The 17099-nt window shown below is 41.4% G+C and overlaps 1 protein-coding gene and 1 long non-coding RNA gene across 3 annotated transcripts in view; both read left to right on the top strand.

Annotated features, from left to right (window-relative positions):
* LOC107993230 (E3 ubiquitin-protein ligase MIB1) overlaps positions 1-17099 on the top strand; it is a 468131-nt gene that overhangs the window by 214488 nt on the left and 236544 nt on the right. The gene's annotated exons all lie outside the window — the stretch shown is intronic.
* On the top strand, positions 1664-17074 carry LOC133667516 (uncharacterized). The gene is made up of 2 exons (XR_009833206.1): positions 1664-14245; positions 14319-17074. It is a non-coding gene; the product is annotated as an uncharacterized LOC133667516 (long non-coding RNA).

Below are 17099 nucleotides of genomic sequence, written 5' to 3'. Positions count from 1 at the left end.
CGAAACAGCGGGAAAGAGCCGTATTCGGGACGAGGAGGATCGCGGCGAGGAGGATCGAGTTCGGAGCCGCGTCCTCCTGCGGGACGGGCAATAAACAAAGCGGGGGGTAAATCGTCGGCGGAGGGCGATAAAACGGGGGAGCGCGGAATCGGTTTCTAATCTCTGGCCCACCGGGAGAGGGCCGGTCGCTGATAATTGGAGGCGGTGGTGGTGGGCGAGCGTCGCGGAACGGGCCGATAAATCACCGGCGCCTGTGTAAAATATAGGAAACGATCACCGGTATCGAAGGCCCGTAGCCGGAGGCGATAAGGCGGCCGATAAATCAGCCGGGATACACCTGCCGATCGCCGGGTGGATCCGCTCGCAATTCCGTCCAATAGCCCCGGAAAGGTGGAGCCACCTTTTAAAAAAAGAGGGAAAGAGATGGGTGTATCCGCGGTGGACGCGTGACACCCCGTTTATCTCCACGGTTAACTCTCTCTCCCCCACTGTTTTAGATCTATATACTCCGTTCGCTCTTCGTTCGGATACTTTTTAAATACTTTTAGGGAGGGAGAATGAGAATAATTTATCTTATTGGATTATCGAGCTCTTTTTCGCAACGAGTTGTCGAGTTCACGGAATCTGCATCTTGGGAATAAGGTATCGTGTCGATATTTGAAGATTAATCTTACCGTTAAATGTCGAGATTCGCAATATCTGTAACAACGACATAAATAAATACAAAAGGGAAAGATATCTAATTTCGAGCGATTTAATCTGTATTTTGGGAATGCAATAAGATTCGCGATATCAATATTTGAAGATCGATCGAATTTAACAAAAGAAAGGTGTCAAATTTCTGCAGTTTGGAATAAGATTCGCAATATTTTAATTTACTTTAATTTAAATTTCAACGCCTATATATATACTCTCTCGAAACGAAAATATTCGGCGTTGATTCAACTCGATCGGAGCGAGAGAACGTAAGAAAATTTCGTTCTGGTTGCGAAAGCAAAAGGAGGCGCGGGAGCGGAGGAGCTTTATTCCGCTCCGACTCGATTCTCCCCAAGTGGCAAATAGCAAGACGCAACGCTCCTCCCGGCTTTTGATTATGCACCGCATTTACTTCGGATAACGCGACGCGGTTAAGTATATTTGTGTACCGAATGAACGCGAGCGTTTGAACAAATAGCACGCGTGGCGTAGGCGGTGCCAGAGCATTTGCGGGCGCAACAGCTGCGTTCAGCCACGCAGAATTTGCGAATTCCGCGGAAGAACGGAGGGGGAGGGAGAGACACTTGGGGAAATTGGAGGATGGAAGGAATGCGCACTTTTGTTACGCGCCGGTTCTCGAGCGATCGTCTTAATTAACCGAACTTCCTTCCGCTCCGTCTCTCTCTTTTTCCTTCGTCTCTCGGATGATGACAACGCCTTTAACACCCCTGAACGTTTAACGATATTATATTGTATCGTGGAAGACGCAAGAAAGAATCCTTTTTTTCTTTTTTAATCCGTCTAGTATATATATTAGAATTGGAAATTTGTACTATTTAAAAAAGAGTATAGGTTAGAGATTCGCGAATTTATTGGAGATCGTGATGAAGAAAATATAAATAATAATTGTTGTTGTGGTCTCGAGTTGAGTTTATGATTGTATCGCGTCTTGGACGATTCGTTTCGATCAAATAATTTGATTTTATCCTTCTCTTTGCTCGATTCGTCGCGCGGAAGAGGAAAAATTTAAAAAGATTTCCAAAGAGGTGATTACGTTTCTCGATTTCTTATCATTCGTTTATTAAGCGTATAACGTTAAAAAGGAATAATCGAAATGATCCAACCGAAGAGAAGATCTTTTTCCTCCCGCAATGCTTCTCGTTCCTACGTTCCTTCCATTCCTCACATACTTGGCCAGTCGAGACGGGAAAATTTCTGTGTGGACCTTTCATCTTGCGTTCGTTGCTCTTTCGAATTGCGCCTCGCCGAGAATCGTGTCGACGTCTTGGAAAAAAGAGGAGAGAAAGAGAGAGGGGGGACCATGTTGTTTTTTAATTTAAACCCCGTGTTTTCACTCTTGATAAAACGAGTATCGAAGAAAATTCTGAAATTTATCAAATTTCCGTCGAATATCCCGTTGAAGAAGGAAGGGGGAGGAGGGAAATTAGACTTGTGTTTCAACACTTTTGGGATTCCTACTTTTTTATCCAAAAATCTAAAGAGAGAAATCAACCTTTATTAATAACCCTCCTCAACGTTTACGGTCGTTTCACCTTCACCTACAGTCTCCAAAGTTCGAATACACTGTTGCATTCTTGCTCGTCGAATCCTATTCATCGATCTTGGAAATGGGAAGAAAAGTCACTGGGCAATCTAAAAAAGATCCGCAAAGACGGTGGAATCTGTTCAGGGAAGCTTGGAGAAAATTTTTCCACGACGAGAACGGCTATTTGATCAGCTATTTCGCGGCGCAACGAGGCAACGAGATGCTGGAACGGGACGGTTCGTATGGAGATTTGCGGGTCAAAAGTTGGACGGCGAGGGTGACATTATCGTGTAAAGGGGAGGAGAGTAGTCGTTATGGAATCGTGGCCCGTCTCTTCTTCTTCCTGTTTCGTTCCAGAGAGAGATCCTCCCTTGCCACCAGCTTTTCTCTTTTCGAGGGTTGCTTTAAAGCGTGATATCGGAAGGATGGATTCGTCCAGCTCGATTCAGATTATTTATTTCTTACGTGGAAGAGAATAGTAGAGGAAGAGGAATTATATGTTGAATTGTTCGAAACGTTCGAAAAATATATATATATACATTTTCCATTATTCACACTCCCTCGAAAGCGACGCTTTACCAAGAAAAGGGAGAAGCAGCGATGGAAATGGTTCCTTTCACCTTTCCTGGCGCCATTCCATCGCTCTCGACGTATCGTTCATTTCACCCTTCTTCCCGATAAAAAAGAAAGCGTCCGTTATTATATAAACTGTCTCTTGTGACTATTTCAATTCGAGGACAGATAAATTCGTGGCAGCGGCGTAATTGCTAATTTTCTTCCCTTTCTAACGCCGCCCCTCCTCCTCCTCCTCCTTCGTGAAACAGATTTTCGAGTAGCAAAGGGCAAAATAAAGTCGCCGCCTATTCCATGTCGCCGCGTTGCCTTTTATATCGCGCTGTTCGCCAGGAAAATATCGAAACGTACGAGTTGCCCGGCCGTTGCCAAGTTATCACCTATTTCACCCGGCCCGTTCCGTTTGGCTCGCGACTTTTTGGCAACCGGCCCCCGAAATACGAGGGGCGGCGCAAAATTTAATGGCCGATGTCTATGCGACCCCCGCGCGTCGACGACGCTCGGTGTGCAAGATGTTCCGTTTCTCGCGCACAATTTTCTGATCGATCGTCCGAGCGAGCAATGCTAGATTCGGCGGTGAAAATTGGAATTTTATTCCGTGGAACCGTTTCTCACGCACCCTTGTGACGATTTTGGGGGAGGGGGAAGAATGATCGGTGGTATTTTATTCGACAACAGATACGATTCACGAACGCGGCATTTACGGCCGCATTTTCAGTTGCGAGCGGCCCCAGAGAGCCTTGGTTGAAAATTCTTGACATCACCAGCCACGGGAATATTCCGGTTGAACTGACGCTGAATCCTATCGCGGGAATATTTTCTGCACTGGTTGACGAGCATCTCGACGGGAACGTATTTATATGCTCGAAAAGATTGCGAATTATTTCGATCGCTTCTCGATGCTTCCTCTACACCCGTCCCTTCCTCCCCTCTGCGGTTTGTGTTTTCCTACAAATTTTCCACCTATCGTGAGGATATTTTCGTGTCCTGAAAAGCGTGCTACGAAATCGTAGCGCATCTCGGAAAAAAGAAAAAGAAAGAAAGAAAGGAAGAGTTACGAAAGACGCGTGGATCATCCTCGATTTCCACGGTACGATATTACATCTCGAGGTTTCTGGGTCGAGCTTCGACTGAAAAAGAAAAGAAAACTCATCAACAGATTTTCAGATTGAGAGATCCTCTTTGTCTCTCTCTCTATATATATATACATATATATATATATATGTACGCATTCGATGAGCAGTCGGAGAATAATGCACGGTCCGCTGTTAAAACCGTTAATTAAAACGCGTTGGATTTATTAATTAAAGCGTGCATTTTGCATTCGCGCGTTTACGTACGTTTGGATGGATTTACGGGCGTTCAGTTTGTAGGCCAATGCCGGATTTTTGGCCGGAGTAGTGGCAATTGGAAGGTAAATAATATCCGGCTGTTTTTCGTTTTCGAGTTCTCTGCTTATTCTTTTTTTTCTTTTTTTTTTCTAATAAATCACGATAATATCTCTTTCATGAAGATTATCATAAATATTCCATCAACGATGTTTCATCCATGTAGGAAGATGTATATTTCTGTAACTAACAGATAAATTTCTCGATCTTCGAACAGGCGTGAGGGAGGGTGGGAAAGAATTCGGAAATCCATTAAAACTTTAATCCAACAACATCGACCCTCGCACTTCTCCTGGCGCCAACCGTATAATCGACTTCACGACCACGCGTGCTTATAACATCCCTCCGCCAATATTTCACACGGTGAACACCTATTTCCTTCGATTATTCGCGATGGTTGACGTCGACGACGACGAGAAGGGAAAGGTTGAAGGGAGGGAAAGGGACGAGAGAAAGGGAAAAAAGAAAGGAAGAACGGATTCTCGGAGAAACGGCGTGATGGTTGGATTGTTATTTAGAACGGATATCCTCTAATTAGTAACATTAATACGCCCTAACGTTGCTAGCCCCGTTTCCAAGACAATGGCGGAGATTGTGTTGAATGCAGTAATCAGAGGGCAGACTGTCCCGGGGGACAACCTTTCTCTCCTCGCGTTCGTCCTGCAGGAACAGCATCTGCTCGCTCCCTTCTCGTCCCAATCTCGTATTTCCCTAGACGTGCGTCCAACGCGCTTTCTTTTCGATCCTCCAGCTTCAAATTCAAAAGCTCGTTGTTATTTCAAGACAACGTGGATGATTCCCCTCCTTGTCGCACACTTGTTAATTCTCCACATACTTTTCTTTCTCTCCTTCTTCTCCTTCTTCTCTCGCCCGATCCAGCAACTATCCGCTCCGCTTGGTCGTCAGCTTTTCTTTTGTTGCTGAAAAAATCGGTCAACCCTACAACCGCGAACGCTTTTAGCACTCCCGATCTTTCTGAACGCGAAAGAAAATATTTTACCAAAATCGCAATGCTCTTGGAATATGGCTGTTCGTCGCCGCAACATTCGAAATATTTATTGATTTCGGAGACGACAACTCCGGTTTATATACCACGCTAGTTAAAAAGTTAAAATTTACTTGTTCGACAACGCGTAACGGATCGAGCAAGTGCAAAGGCTAGCGTATTATTCAGATGTCGAATTGTCGAGGCGCAAAACAGTTGGAGAAAGATTTCGGGGGAGGGGGCAAATGGGAGCAAATTCTGGCGTGCGTCGAATGCGATTAATTCCGAGGCTGCGATTATCGAAAATGGGGTGTACCGATCGATCCCCCTTTTTTTCCACCCCCACCCTCCCATTATAAGGGAGGACGTATAAATCAGGGGAAACGTATCATAACGTTGATTTACGCCCGTTCATTAAGCCCGTGTTCCCGCGGTACGTAGCGACGCGAACTTGGTAGTAAATCTTGGTAGGAGCGAGTCGCGACTCGCCGCGCGGGTAACTGGCCGCAATTGATGGCGATGCGGAGATCTTGTTAGGCGACAAGTGAAATCTCGCCTGCCTATCGAACGCGCCACTCCACACTTGTATCCTTGCCCCCCCTCCTCTCCCATTGTAATTGAATCTTCTCTCCGATAGAGCCGCACGAGTGAATACTAATTATCAGGGGTCGAATGTCATTTACTTAGGATAGGGTGGCACGATTATCCTACGATTAATCGCGACGGTTGGCGGCGTTCTGCGGATCTAGGAACCAACCGATGATCCCCGCCGAACGGTAATTGAATAGTTCGGAAACGATAACCGAACTATCGTCCAGGAGTGATAACGCTCTTGGGAGTTAACGGGGGATCGGTGGGGAGGGTTAATTGTAAACAGGGTCGTCTTGTTTGTAAAATGGCGCGTTTCGAATTTTTTTTCGAAATTTAAAATTTCGAGAAGTGGGAATTTGTAATGATGGAGAGGAAAAAAGGGGAAGAGGGAAGTTATCGATTTCTGTATCATTGGTGATTTGTGCAAAAGTTCTTTTTCTCGTTGCTGGGGAGTAGAGTTAACTGTAAACTGTAAACATTTGAAATTTCGAGAATTGAGAATTTGTAATGATGGAGAGGAAAAAAGGGGAAGAGGGAAATTATCGATTTCTGTATCATTTGTGCAAAAGTTCTTTTTCTCGTTGTTGGGGAGTAGAGTTAAACTGTAAACAGGGTCGTTTTGTTTGTAAAATGACGCGTTTTGAATTTTTTTTTGAAATTAAAAATTTCGAGAGTTGAGAATTTGTATTAATCGAGAAGAAAAAGAGAAAGAAGAGGGAAGTATTAACTGTAAATTGGGTCGTCTTGTTTGTAAAATGGCGCGTTTCGAATTTTTGGAAATTAAAAATTTTAAGAGTTATGTTAGAAAGTTTGAGAATTAGGAATTTGAGAATCGTTGTATAAGGAAAATGTCTCTTTCTCCTTATCGGAGAGCGGAATTGACTGTAACTTGAGTTTGGAAACTAGGAATTTGAGGATCGTCGTAATAATCGAGAAAGAAGAGGGGAAGAGGGAAGTGTTATCGATATCATTGGTGATTTGTGCGTAGCAAAGCTCTCTTTCTCTTTATTGGGGAGCACGAAGGAATTGACAATGTAGGGCGTAATACGAAGAGTGATAATATGGATGTACGTAGAATGAATATTTTACGACACTTTGAAAATTCTTCCTTTTTTACGTGACATTTCGAATTCCGGGAGCAAGAAACTGGAGATAAGAATGTGCCGTAACTGTATTTTATTAAATAAAAATTGTCGTAAAAATGGTTGTTTCAAATTCTACTGTACGGCAAAAAATCATTCGCCCCTTCATACGCTAATAAAAGTTCTCGTAACTTTTTTTTCTTTGCTGTATATATTTTATCTTATGAGCTGGATTCCCTACTTGTCCCTACGATGACGATATACCCCTTTTATCGTTGGTATATTTATCAATATCTTTTATCTTTATCTAGATCTATTTCTCTATTCAACTTTACGCCATTTTATTTTCACGTTATTCTGTTTTTCTCTTTTTTATTGCAGTTTAATATATCGTAAAGCTTCGAGAAATCTAAAAAATAACTTAAAGTAACTGGTGAGAAAAGGTTTGATGCCTGACCATGCGCCGATCTACACTACTTGCCACTGGTAGAAGTAAACATCTCTCGATTGCGCGATACTGGGTCGTCATTTTTTTTAACGAAAAGCGATAAAATTATTTTATCGAGGTTGGCGAATCTTATTTATACGCGAAGAATGCAGCACGCTTCAAAAATTTCTAAACCCAGTTCAGACCTTATCGTCTTGCGTAAAACTTTTTCGAAAGATTTTCATGTTCGATAAAATGCCAAGATATATTACACATCCCCCTCCCCTCCCTGCGAATGATTTAAGTCCCGAGATACACTTTGTATTACGAAAATTCTTTCTAATAATTTCAACCCATAAAAAGTTCGATCGACAATAAATTTACATACGTAAAATAATTTAAAAATTCCGAATCGAAAATAGGAAATCATGTAGCAACAAACTTTCCCTTTCCCTTTATTAAACTTTATAATTCTACAAAATTTCACAAATATACAAAAAGCACGACATTACGCTCGAAATTAATAAATCACCCATTCGTCTAAATCCTCTAATCTTGCTACTAATTTCCCCAAAATTAAACCGTCGATTTATCGATCCACCAAAAAGGGGACCATTCTCAAATCGCACGATATCACAATCACCGCACGAACGATTATCATCCTCAATCAATATCTCTGCATTTCCGAACCAAAAGAATCCAACGCAGCGGCGAAATTTGCCGAGTTTTATTGGCGACCGCGGGGCTGGTTTTTTCGAGATAATTAACAACCGGTAAATGAAACTAGCTGTGCCGGTTCACCGAGGTATCTCGTGATCCTTTTACGCGATTAACGGTGGCGAATCAAACGAAACGGGGATTATATTTCACGATGTGACAAGGGTTGGGGCATACGTGCCCCTCTCCTCTTTGTCCTCGGTCAGAGGGTGCAGGTGTGTGTGTGTGTAACGAGAACAGCCTTCGGGGAGCTGTTGCCACCCCTCGAGGATGCTGCTGCCACTTTATTGCTGCAATAAGAGTTATCACTCGGCGATAACTGCCCCCGTAACTCCAACGTTCGCGATGAATACACATTCCTACCACCTTCTGCCCCCTCCCTCCCTTTGTCCTCTTGTTTGCTGCAACCTCGTCCGAGATATCGTTTACACGCTCTCCTTGAGACTTTTTTCGGGGAGGGGAGCTTGTAAATTTTCCACTCCGACCGCGTTTCCTTCAAGAGTTGTGGAGAAGGATGGAGTTATTTAAAAGCGGCAGATTTGTCGACAAGTTTTTCGAAACAGTTTGTTTCTCGATTTTCGTTCTAATTTTTGTACGAATTTTGTATAAACAGTTTATAGAAACTGATATTAGTAATCGATATTAATTACGAATTGTTGATTCATTTTTCGAAATTGTAAAGACACGTGTAAATTTTTAGGGATGAAATTAAATGAAAGTCGAAAGGTGAATTGGAATAAACATTTGAGAAATATCGAAGAGAGAACAGGTTGGCAGAGTTTTTACTTTTTACTTTAATTCTTAAGAGAAGCGTTCCTCTTAAGTATGATCGAAAGCGTGCACGATCAGAAGATTCGAAGATGCTGTATAAAATTTGTATAAAATATCCGAGCTATAAATTTTGTCGAGGCAATTTTTTTATGTTTCTAACTGGGAACTCGTGTCTTACTTTGAAAAATTACGTGATAACGCAGTTCCTGGTTGAGGTGAAGGGAAAAATAAAGCCGCTGATAAATGATGCAGAAGCGCAGAAAAATGCTTCGTTTAAAATTAAAATTTCATACGGCAGACGTTCGTATGTAAAACGTGATAACTAACCCGGTCTTCGGTTGAAACGAGTTATTCATATCCGTCTGCCTATAATAATTTCAGGAAAAAGATCTTTTAATACGAGGCCACGTTATTACCTAGTCAACTTTATGCCCGTTGTTTCAACTTTCGAAATACATTTCACTAACTTTCGAAACTCTCTGTTGTGAAAAAAGAAAAAAGGAAAGAAAAGAGAAGGAAGATTTATCGCTTTTCATTAATAAAATCGACGTAATCAGTAATAGATCGGAAATATAATGAATTCGAACACAGTCAGGAAAGTGATTGCGATCGGTGTTAATTTTTCAAGCGATCAATATTTAAATATATTCATTTGTCCCGCGAAAACAAGGAAATTGCTCCACTGTTTCGAGTTGTTAACTTTATATATCTCGTTGATATTTTGTTTTGTTATTGCGATACATTATTTTCCTTACCAGTTATCTATTTGGCTGTTCCCATGTCCTCTAGAATGGCGTAGAGAGCGAATAGAGAATTACCGAGTTCTTGTTGGTTTTGCTCTTGCCACGACGGAGCTTTGGAGCTTGGATCCGGAGCAACGTTTAATTAATTTCTTCTTTTTTTTTTCTTTTTCTTCTTTTTTTCGGCCAATGTCGCTTTAATTAATGGTCCGCTTTATTTTCTTTCTTTCGAGGAAAGTGGATACGTAAGAGGGATGAATATGACTTTGAAAAAAATTGATTGACGAGGGAAGTTTGTAAGACAAAATGGAGTCATCGCAGAAAAAAAAAGAAGTCTCTTTTCATCTGGAGACGAGAAATACTTTTATTAAAAAAAAAAAAAAAAAAGTATACTTTGTGTAAATTTATTTATTCTATTTCCAGTTTGAAACGAAATTGTTTTTCAATTTTTTATTTTATTTCAAAAATTCCACTGAAAATTGCCTGGAACTTGTATTTTTTAAGCAAAATATGTTATCATAAATTTAAATTTTTTTTTTTTCTGAACGAAAATGTTGTATCTATTCTTTCCTCCCTCTCTCTCTCTCTCTTTCCTTTTTTGTTAGCCTGGAAACATACGTTACCGGTTCGGTGATTTACAATGATTTTACACTAGATTTACATCGTGAGTCGATCGGTACAAGTGGAAAACGAATTTACGTTCTCTCTGAGCCAATTGTTACACACGTGAATTTACGATCTTTGCAAATTGAACGGAATTGCGCGAACCTCCCCCTCCGTATTATTAGAATAAAACGTTGATCGCTGTTCCATGTTTCACGAAAAGATTTTATCATGGAGATATTAATCTCTTTTCATTACTTTTCATTTATTGATTACACACATAATGCGTTTCCATTCCGGAAAAATGTTATTATTTTATTGCCGTGTTTCGCAAAATTAAAAATTTTGCACGTGAGGGGAGAATAATCGAATCCAATTTGAGCAGAGTAGCCGATAAATTCATTAATTGATAACAGGAAATAACGGCAAATGAATGCAATTGATAAATCGTAAAAAATAATTTACAGTTTGCAAATAAAAAAAAAAAAGAAAAATTTCCAAACCACGAAATCGCCCCAAGAAATCGTTCGTGATACTCTGAAAATATTATCTTCATCCCTCTACCCTTGTTATTTTTTTTCCCCCTCTATTTAATCTCTCGCTATCGTTTCCTTTATTTATCTTTTAGAGAAGATTCAGGCTCGATCATCCCACCACGAAATTCTCAAATTTATTTCTAACTTGATCGAATTGAAAAAATATTCCTGACTTTTTCTTTTTTTCTTTTTCGTCCGATCAATCGTATCGACCACTATTTTTAAACTCCTACTACTAAATTTACTACTCAACTATCTCAATCGCCGACGTATCTCAAAATCACTTCCCTCGGCTTCCCTAAAAAAAAAAAAATTTCTCTCCATCCACAGCTCCTCACTATCCAAGCAAAAAAACGATAACTCCGATAATTCCACCATCTCTTCTCTTTCTTCCCCCCAAAACTACGTTGCTACGTCAAAAAGAAGAAGAAAAAAGCTTCAAAAAAATATATTTCTACGATTTTTCTTCCAACCTTTCTTCCGACCGCGCCATAATTCAGCACCAACCCTTCCCTTCCCTCGCCACCGCGCTTAATTCAACTTCTCCCCTCCCCCTCCCCCTCCAGCACACGATCGATCGTCCCGCACGGTGAATCCAGCGCGTGTTCCACTTAGGAGATTGCGATTAGGTGTCAAACGAAAGTTGGACAGGACGTGGACGTCGCGGGAGGGACGGCCTGTATCCCGAAGCTCATAAGTTCACGGGCAAGCCTGTGGGATTGCACGTGCTGTCACGTGTCGACGTGTTGTATCGATATTAACGACGACAAGTTGAGACCACGCAGCCTTCAGACACGCGATCCCGACAGTCGTTGGAGATTACTTTTTCTCTCCCTCTCTCTCTCTCTCTCTCTTTTCTTCCTTTCTTTCTTTCTTTTTCCCGGGGATAACTCGATATCGCTAGGTTACAAACAGCATAATTATTCCATCCACTCGGGTTCTCGCTCGATTACGCGCTAATCTGATGATGTTTCTTTTTCTTCTTCTTCTTCTCCCCCCTTTTCTCTCTCCCTTTTCTCCCGTGATAACGAACGGCGTTTAATCGTTTCTTCCTGCCGCCTAGCGTTTCGCCACCGACCCCTTTCTCCTTCCATTTTCACCCCCTCGCCGTTACGGGATTTGCAATTAACTCCCTTTTCTTTCACGCTCGATCGTATCGCGCGCGAAACGTGGTGGAGAAAGGTCTCTCGGGGCCAGCTTGTAAATCTCGAATAAACTTTGAGAATGTGTTTATTTTAAGAATAGGAGATTTTTTTTCCTTTCTCTCTTTCCTCTTTCGATTATATACTTAATGCTGACGATCGTTTCGAGTTAATTAAATTATTAAGACCGATCAAGAATGTTTGACGTATGATCGATATTTCTCATTTTCCATGGAATTTTATCGACCGTGTAAACGTAACGATCCTGATCACACCGGGCGAGTCGGGTTTCATGGAAAATTAAGCTGTCTTTATGAACTATATCACAGCTATAATAACAACATCGCCTGCTGCAGTTTCTACAAGATTATGGGATACGACCTGCTCGTTTTAAGTTAGTGAATCGGTATATGTACCCGGGTTATTAACATATCGCACGTGCCTATAGGTATCCTCGTGAATAACCGGGTCGAATATCAACCCGGATATCAGAGATTATGCTAATGTTCGATAAATAAATGGAGATGAATGGAGATGGTGTGATTATGATTTTTATTCGTAGAATTATTGCGTACAATTATCAGGATGGAACGAAAATAATAGAAAAAAAGTTTCTCTAAACGTATCGTTTAATAAGTGGAGGAACCTGTAGAATTTTAAAACGAGGGCGTGTTTAATATATTTTGGAAAAGAGAGAGATGGAAAAATCGGGAAGTAAAAATGTAAATTTCGCGTAACGAGTTTGCAGCCCCCTCCCCCGTGGCGCAGCAAGTTTGAAAAATAGAGTGCCGTAATAAAAAGATCTCGTTGAGCGTAGTAAGTAGCTTCGCTTTAATCCCTCTTTTTTTCTCTTCTTTTTCTTTCTTTTTTTTTTTTCCTACGAAAAACCTCCCTCCTTTTCGAAAAATCTTTCAGAATCACAGAGCGAAAACGTGACCAAAGCCAAGGGAAAATTGCTAGTGAAATTGTAATTAAATTATTCAAACAAATTTCTAAATCCTCCTCTCTATAATTTAAACGACGATCCGATTACGATAATTGGATTTATTTACGAAATATGTTGTAACGATTAGATGATTTTTTTTTTTTTTTTACCGAACGATGAGAGCTTCAAATTCGATCAATGAATTCCAGAAAAATTCGCGTTAACCCACGCGATGAAATGAATTTCATCCAAAATGATTCGCGTCGAATACCCGAAATTATCTCGCGGGAGAAGCCTAGTGGTGTATCCTACGATTCACCAGACAGCTGGCTCCCCTCGAAACGCGTTCGATCCCAAATTTTCGACGACCGTGCAATTACTCGTTTGTACTACATTACCCGTCAATTTCGAAAGAATTTTTGCTTGAAAGATCGCGCGACAACTGATCCCCCTGTTCGAAAACTCGATTCTCTCCCCGCAAAGACGCGAGAAATTGGAGAGACACTGGTTAAAAATCGTTTACCGGCGATTCGATTTCACCCACTTTTCCTCGGGGGAAGGACATTAGGGGAGGCGCGTGTATATATTTCATTCACGGGATCCGTTTCAACCGCATTTCTCCCCTCCAGTGCTACTCCTCCTCCATCGGATGGGGGCGGCGTTTATTGGAAAAGCTGATCGCCCGATCAATTTCCGCGTGACTCGTCGCCGTGCATTAACGGTATTGCCACGATACCTCTCGGTGGTAGTGGTTTAGATGCCTTCGTGCATTCGGATACCGGAAAATGTACGAATGACAGGCGTCTCTGAATTACAATCTCACGTTTACCAAACTCTATGGCGGTTACGTGAGCCTGCACACGTATGCGCACGTACGGACGGGAACGTGAACATGTCCCGAATACCTGAGCCCTCCTCGTGGCGCATTTGTCTTACGGGTTTCGGGGATGGGGATGGGGGAGGGGGTACGGCCTCCGCTTCTATATTTTAACCCGTGTCCGGCTAACCTGATTTCCGTTGCACGAGGGAGACCGTTTCGATCTCGTTTGTTTGTTAAATACTGCTGGTTTGTATCAAGTATTGGCTAAGAGTTATGGCGGAATTTCGAGAATTATTTGCGTTTTAAAAAAATTCGATCGATCGGGCGGAAGGGTTAATTTTAGAAATATCTCGTTCTTGAATTTTGAGAGCGAAGTGAAAGGGGTGTGGATACGCTTTGGTGGAAGAAATTTTCAACGATGTTCAATTCCGATTTTGCTATTTTTGTTCCAGGTGAGGTTCGAATTCGATTGCCACTCGACGACACTCGAGTATATATATATATATATATCGGTAAGCGAGTGACTTTCCCCCTTAATTTATGCATATATTCCGAAACTCGGCACGTAATCTAAACCACTTTCAATTCTGGAGATGGTCTGTCTTAGTTTAGTCGATATTAAAGTCTGACTCATATTGACAAAACTTTCGCGAGGCATGCAACTTGGAATAAAATACATCCCAGCAGTGGTACGGAATTAATGGTAAAATTTGTTCCGTATATCTATCCGTAAATTGCAACAATAATCTTTCAAACAATAACAAATATCATTACAGATATACAGGCTCTCGTTCAATATTCTCAATTTCGATATTTTCCAATAACAATTAACAATAAAGTGAAATTCCAAATTGTAAATTGATCGGCAAGACGCGTGATCCGATTAATCCCAAAATGGAAAATGGAAAATGGGATATGAGAAGACGAGTTATACGATACTCTTCGATATTATTACATATAACAAGTTACATCAACGACTCGTCGTAAAGGTAATTAATCCGAAAATGGAAGGGAATTCCGTCGAAATCTATCGAAATTTCTAATACATATTTCTCGTCCCTAATTCGTGATAATTCCGGGGGAAGTGGACGTGACGCGGGGAGGAGTAGGGAGGAAATGTGGCGAAATTCTACCGCGCAAACTACGCTCGCATTCACGCTTGTCAGTAATTGAATTCCGGTATTATCCCCTGCGCGTTTCGAGGTGGTTTTCTTAGATAAAGTTATTCGCTCGCCGCTTTGCTCGCGGCGCATCCTCTTCGCTTCCTCTCCGCGCCCCTCGTCAACCCGTTTCCTCCCCTTATTATGCTCATTCTTGAATTTAACACGATTTTTTCATATCCTCTGAGAAGAGGTAACGATAACGTCGAGCCAACATCCTCGACAGCTGCATCGAATATCTGGTTTCAAGGTTTTTTTGCGTATTTCGGGAATATCGTATTCTCCTCCTCCTCCTCCTCCTCCTCCTTGCACTCGGTGAGGAAAAGATGGCGGTGAATTATGTTATATTCCATTTGAAAATTTCGCTGGAATTTTTAAGGAGGCGTTGCTCGTGTAATGGGGAGAGGGTTATGGGAGGTGCATCCTGCAGATTGCATCCGTAAAGAAAAATGTTAGGAATATCGTGAAAATATTCGCGTATTCTACATTCGGGTTAGAATCATAACTCGTCGATCTAATGAATTTTATGGGGAGCGATTTTTGTTTGAAATTATTTACGTGGATAATTTTATAATTGTGATTTTGATATTGAAGAAATTTATATCTAGATTTTTGGAATTAATTGAAAGTTTTGTTGAATTGTACTCCTATAGGAAATTGATGGATCAATTTCGGCGATGAATCGTTAACTTTCATTTTTTCGTCCCGAGGAAAGGAATTGAGTAAACTTGCTCGTTTGGTAGACCTTCTTCGCAATTTCACGTTTAAATTTTAACCGTGACGGATAATGAAGTTCCCTTGAAGAGCGCGTTTGCATAATTGCGAGACAAGGTTTCCTCCACGAGGAGGCGGAAACACACAGGAGCGGCACGGTTCTTCCGTAATTTTTGTAACTCGGGGACGGGGAGAGGAACATCTATTCCGAACACGGTGTATCTTCGCTTTATCTTCTCGTGAAAGTTCCACTTAAATATTTTTCCCGTATTTTTAAATTATCGAATTAACAAATTTCTTCTGCCGCTTATCAATCGTGAAATTTAATCGAGGATCGATTAAACATTCCTTTTGAATCGATATCGTGTGCGACCAATATTTGTCGCGTTTAATTAAATTGTCGATAAACGATGGCCGTATTAAAATCTTAAGTCGAGCTTAACTCAACGAATATTATTCGACGTAAAATGTAATTACCCCGTCTACGGATCTCTGATTAATAATAGGTCTGTTTCATTCGTCCACGATGAAACAGACTGAACAAAAGTAGTAACAATCGATTCTTTGTGTATCGTTGATGATTCGAGTGCGTAGGAAAAGCTCTATTTCTCGTTATTGCGAAGTTAATCGAAAACTGGACCGTGTTGTTGATAAAATGACGCGTTTTTGGAAATTAGAAATTTAAGAGAATCATTATCCATTTCTTTTCGTATCATTTTTCGTAGGAAAAGCTATTTAAATTAAAGCCATATAATTAGAAACTTTGAGAATTGGGAATTTGATCGTAATAATCGAGAAGAAAAAGGAAATTGTTATCGATTTCTTTCTATATCATTGACGATCCGTGCAAAAGCTCTCTTTCTCATTGAGGAGTAGAGTTAAGTGAAAACTGGGTCATCTTCGAACGCGTTTCGAATTTCGAAAAATTAAAAATTTGGAGAATCGTCGTGTAAGGAAAGGCTCGCTTTCTCGTTATTGAGGGGCAAAGTTATAAACTAAATTTAGTTAGAAACTAATCGAAAAGAATTACCCCGTCTACGGATTGATAACGATATCTCAATCTCATTTGAGCAAAAATAATAACAAAACGATCGATATAACGTAAAGACACGCGAATGCCGAAAGAAATGGGGAAGAAGGATTCCCCTTCCGATACCTTCTCCCTCTCGAAATCGTTCTCGAGATGAACGTGCAAACAGTTTTAAAACATCTCGAAGACAAGAGGAGAAACGTGGGAAGGACGACGATACGAGAAACTGTGCGCGAGGAGGTGGACGAGCGAGGGCGAGCAGCGGGAATATTCTCAGGTATGCGGGTGGTGGGTGCTAGCCAGATGGCTACAACAAAGGAAAATGGAAGAAAGTATTGCAGCGAGGAGGTGTCTAACAGAGAGAGAGAAGAGGAGAAAGGTTTAAATGCTTTTCGATACGCGGAGATTTCATCAAAGCGGAAATTCCTGCGAGAGGGTTGCGGAGAGGGAGGTGTTCCTCAGTCAGGTGGCCTCGTCCCGAGGAGGAACGCTGCGTTGTGAATCGAGCAAAAGCGTGGAAGGGAATGGAGAAGAAAGACACGACACAGGTGGAGAAAAGGAGGAAAATGGGTGATGAGCGTAAAGTGAAAGAGGGACGGCTCGGGGAGGAGGAAAGTTGTACGATGGAGACGGAGGAGAAGAAGGAAAAAGAG

This window comes from Apis cerana, linkage group LG16 (assembly GCF_029169275.1).
Source record: "Apis cerana isolate GH-2021 linkage group LG16, AcerK_1.0, whole genome shotgun sequence".
In the NCBI taxonomy this organism is placed as follows: Eukaryota; Metazoa; Arthropoda; class Insecta; order Hymenoptera; family Apidae; genus Apis; species Apis cerana.
The sequence above is the reverse complement of the archived record's forward strand: the minus strand, read 5'-3'. Positions and strand labels throughout refer to the sequence as shown.